The sequence below is a fragment of the Elephantulus edwardii genome, unplaced genomic scaffold (assembly GCF_000299155.1).
Source record: "Elephantulus edwardii isolate Elephantulus edwardi_28Jun2011 unplaced genomic scaffold, EleEdw1.0 scaffold00166, whole genome shotgun sequence".
In the NCBI taxonomy this organism is placed as follows: domain Eukaryota; kingdom Metazoa; phylum Chordata; class Mammalia; order Macroscelidea; family Macroscelididae; genus Elephantulus; species Elephantulus edwardii.
In genome coordinates this window covers 4,909,119-4,914,006 of record NW_006399916.1, presented here as the reverse complement: position 1 = coordinate 4,914,006, position 4,888 = coordinate 4,909,119, and positions in this window count along the sequence as shown.

Here is a 4,888-nt window from a genome sequence, read left to right as displayed (position 1 = left end):
CACAGTCAAATGCCTTTGCATAATCAATGAAACACAGATAGACATTCTTCTGGTATTCCCTGCTTTCAGCCAAGATCCATCTAACATCAGCAACTTAGAATGTAGAATGCACAACAGAACATTCTAAGTACTGTGGCTTTTATCCACACAAAAGCGCTGTGAAGTAGATGCTATTATTTTCCCATTTTGAATTGGAGAAACTGAGATGCCGGTAAGTTACTTAGTTTTCCAAGGTCAAGTTGTTCATCTGCAGAGGCAGCTGTGGGCCAATTCCTTTCACAGGAATGGGGCTGCCTCACCTGTCTGGGCCTACATACCTGAGCTGCAAAGCACCTTTAATTCTAAAGACGGCCTTTAATTTCATCTTACCTGAGAAGCTCAAGACAGCCACAACATTGCCTGTTAACTCTTCAGTAAACTAAGGAATGACTAACAGGAACACTAAATTTTAAGTGAAGTTGTTGTTGTTGTTCTTATGGACCATCCTGTCAGAATTGACTCAGCTGATAGTCCAGTGGGTTTTTAGAGGCAGTAAATAGCATGGGAGGAGTTCTGGTGGCCTAGTGGTAAGAAGCTGTGCTACAATCTCAAAAGAACACTGTTCAAATCTACCTGGGTGGGCATTCCCCTCCCATGCAATTTACAGCCTCTGAAACTTGCTGGAGGATCATCTGTAAGTTAGTTCCAACTCGGCGGCACATGACAACAACAGTAGTTAAATGGGAAGAGATTGCCCATATTTCTTCCTTAGAGCAGCTGTGTTTTCGAACCACATGCCCTTCAGTTGACAGCACAGAATTCCAATTAACTTCATCATGAGTTAATTTTGAATTCTCTCATAAGTATTGAGGTTCAAAACAGAAGAACTGTTGCTCAGCCTGGCAGGGTATCATGACCCAGTGGGCACATAATACAGTGATTCTATAAAGACCCTTTGTGTTAGAAGGATAATGTTGGCTGTGAGTGGTTCTGAGAGGCGAGGACCACTTGATAGAGCTGGAAAGTCACATGTGTAATTGATACTCTGTGGTCAGGCCATGTGTGAGTGAAGCTTCTCTGAGTCTTTTCCTCAGTTACTGCCAAAGCCAAGACATATATTACTAAACACACATAGAAGAATTTTATTATGTAGCTTTAGAGGATAGATCTGACATTCATCTTAAAGGCTAAAGACATTTTCCCCTAAATATTGGGTAACATATTTTCTGAAGTTATATCTAAAGCTGATAGTTATGATCTTTTAGAAAGTGTTCCAAGAAAAAAAACATACAGCACTCTGAACATGCACTTACTGATACAGTTGTTATTGTTATGTACTGTCAAGTCAAGCACGACTCATAGTGACCCCATGAACAAAAGATCTGAACCCTGTCCTATCTCGTGCCATCCTCATACTTCCTGACACACTAGAACCCATTGCTGCTGTCACCATGTCAGTCCACCTGGTTGAGGGTCGTCCTCTCCTTCACTGACCCTCCACCCTTCTCAGCATCATGTTCTTTTCCAAAGAATAGTACCTCCTAGCAATACGTCCAAAATATGTGAGGTGAAGCCTTATCATTCTTGCCCCCAAAGAGCACTCTGCCTGCACTTTCTCCAATACGTATCTGTTTGTTCTCTTGGCCGTCCATAGGTTGTTCAGTGCTCTTCTCCAACACCATAGCTCAAAGGCATTAAACTGATGCAGCAATCCCCACTAACCCCACCACCACTGTGTTCATGCTGGATCGATAGTCCTCCGCGGAGTCCTGAGCCTGCCAAACTTGATGAGAGGAGGCCGCCCACCATGCTCCTGTGGAGCAGCGGGCAGACCAGACTCCAGTTGCTGATCTTTTGGTGAGAAGCCTAAAGCTGGGCCTCTCTGGTGGTTTAAGTCTACCAGCAGGCATCTCTGGAAGAGAAAGATGAGTAATCTCTTCCAGTGTCATTTACAGCCTCTAAAAATTCACTGGAGGGTCAGCTATGCATTTGTCCCAGTGTAAGGGCAATGAGCTGAGTTTAACTGGTCTCGTGCAGAAATTGTACCTGGACCAAGAAGCAGTTGTTATACCAGAACAAGGAGATCCCATTACTTAAAGATTAGGGAGGGTGAGCTCTTGTGGCCTAGTGGCAGGAATGTAAGCAGTTCAAATCCACCAGATACTCTGCTGGAGTAGGTGGGACAATCTCCTCCTATACCAGTCAGATCTGATTTGATGGCACACACACACACACACACACACACACATAATAATAAAAGTAAAATTTTTTTTAAACCCAACAAGATCAATGAGAATATGCCTTGGTGAGGGCTGTTTCTTTCTCCTGTGTGCTAAGCAAGCTATCCAAAGGCTAAGCTCAGTGAGGAAGAACTTGGCAGCAGGATTGGAGGAAGACTGCAATGTGCAGACAACACAACCTGGTTTATAGAAGATGAAGAAGACTTTAAGCATTTACTGGTGAAGATCAAAGTAAGTCTGCACAACTGGCCCAATGAACAACATCATTACAAACGGAGATAACACTAAAGTTGTCAAAAAGATTTCATTTTAAATGGATCCACAAGCAATGCTGATTGAATAACAGTCAAGGAATTGGGCGACATCTTGACATATTGCAGTGGGAAATCTGCAGCAAAGGGCATCCTTCAAGAACAAAGATGTTTCTTCAAAAAGCTGAACATAGAAATTCCATATGACCCGGCTAACTTTAGAAAATTAGAACCGAGGCACAAATGGAGATCTGTACATCAAGAACATGGAAATAGCCCAAATGTCCAACCACAAATGGTACATTCACATGATGGACTACTACGCAGCACGTAGGAACAATGATTTTGTAAACCACTATCTAATTTGGGAGGGACTGGAGAGCATTATGCTAAGTGAACTAACAGTCTTCTAAGGACAAATACTGTATAAGACCATTGGAAATAGAAAGATAACTAGTGAAACATGTATGAGGATCCAAGGGGGGGGAGGGTAAGAGCAAGGGGGTGAGGACGGGCAGGGGCATAATCACAGGGTTGCACAATTTGGTTGGTAGAGGGAGGGGTAAGTAAAGGAAGTGAAAAAAATCCGGTGTGAAAAGCAGCGTATACAAACTTTGTAAATAAACCAGTATACAAAAAATTGCTTTTTTTTTTAAAAAAAAAAGGAACAAAGATGTCACTATGGATACTGACAAGATTGTCCCCTTGAGGACTGACATGCAATTGACCCAAGCCATGGCATTTCCAATTACCTATAATGTAGCCTAGGGGCAAGAAGCTGTGCTGCAATTTCAAAGGTGTGCAGTTCAAATCCATCAGCTGCTCTGAAAGGGAAAAATGGGCAATCTCCCATGTGATTAATCGCCTCTGGAAACCCAACAGAGGGTCTGGCTTGACGGTACACAAGAACAACAGTATATACATGAAAGGTGGATAATGAATAAGGATGACTGAACAACAGTTGATGGATGCCCTTGAATGGTGGTGTTGATGCAGAGTATTAAACACGCCATGGAAATCTGTCTTGGAAGAAGTGTAACCAGAATGCTCCTTAGACATTGGTATGTCTGTTGAATGGTAACACTGCCTCTCACGTGCTTTGGACATGTTATTAGAAAAGGCAGTCCCTGGGGGGGGAAATCCTACATGGGGAGGAGAAGTTATGAGAGAGGCCCAGATTGAGCCTGATCAAGTCCTCCCCAAAGCAACAGGACTTTGTGGCCAAGCTCATGGATTGAAAGCCAGTGGGGTTGTCTGGCCAGCACCGATGAGGTCCTGAACAAGAAGCAGGAGGAGAGGGCTTTGACAAGCTGAGTGGTCTTTGGGCAGGTTCTGGTGCTTAAGAAAGAAGACAACCTGCTCTGTGGATGGCTGAAGGACACATGCGGTCTCGGAACTGCTCTGGGTGCGTTCAAGTGGTGTGAAGCTGCCGCCCAGGGGCCCCAGTGCCCAGCCCTGAGGCTCCAGTTTGCAACATGGGGCCTCCTCTGCTTCCACCTTCTAAAAGGAGATTGCTGTTGTAGCCCTTGCTTCCTGGACATAGGGCTTTTCAGGAGTCCTGCCCACTCACCAGGTCAACTTTATTCCAATGCCCACTCTTGCATGAGTTCCCCTTCTCCTTCCCTGGGCAGTTATATGGTGATGGTTACCAGCGTTCCTGGATGGGCTGTTGGCCCCTTTCCTCATGCTTACCTTTGCCTCCAAGCCCACTGTTATGCCATCTGGCTCCTTTTGGGCACAAATAATCACTGTCCTTGTAAAGTTTGGTAAATCAATAGAGTCAGGGGCCTTTGTTGGGGACAAACAGAAAAGGCATAAAACCCTAAAAAAAACCCATGATACTTGACAAAGCAGAAGGTGAGAAAAAGAGAGGAAGACCCCACTGGGGTGAGATGGACTGACATGGTCACTGTGACAACAGACATAAACCCAGAAGAGACTGCACTGGGAGCAGGGTCCTACGTGCTTCGTTCTATCACATGCAGGTTGCTACGACTCAGCGTTAACTCTATGCATTTAACAGCATAAAAAACAGATGATGAAGACAAATTCCCAGCCTTGAATTCCCTCTAGAATACAGGCAAGTTTTTATCAAAACCTTGGTTTCCCCTGGCATCACCAGGGATCATAAGTGCGCTGTTTGAGTTGAGTTGTATGAAGCTCATGCTGAAATCCTAGTGTTTGCATTTGTAAATATGACCTGTTTGGAAGTGTGAGTTTTTTCTCATTGTGTTATTGAGGTAATCTAGTGCAGGGTAAGTTCTGTATTTAATATGCTACACCAGCGTAGGGTGGGGGATCCTACACCTGACCCCTTCTGAATGGTTCCTTATAAAAATGCCACGACACAGAAGAATTTCATGAAACAACATATGTGCAAGAGCCTATGGTGATGAAAGAAGAAGTTCAGGCTGCTTT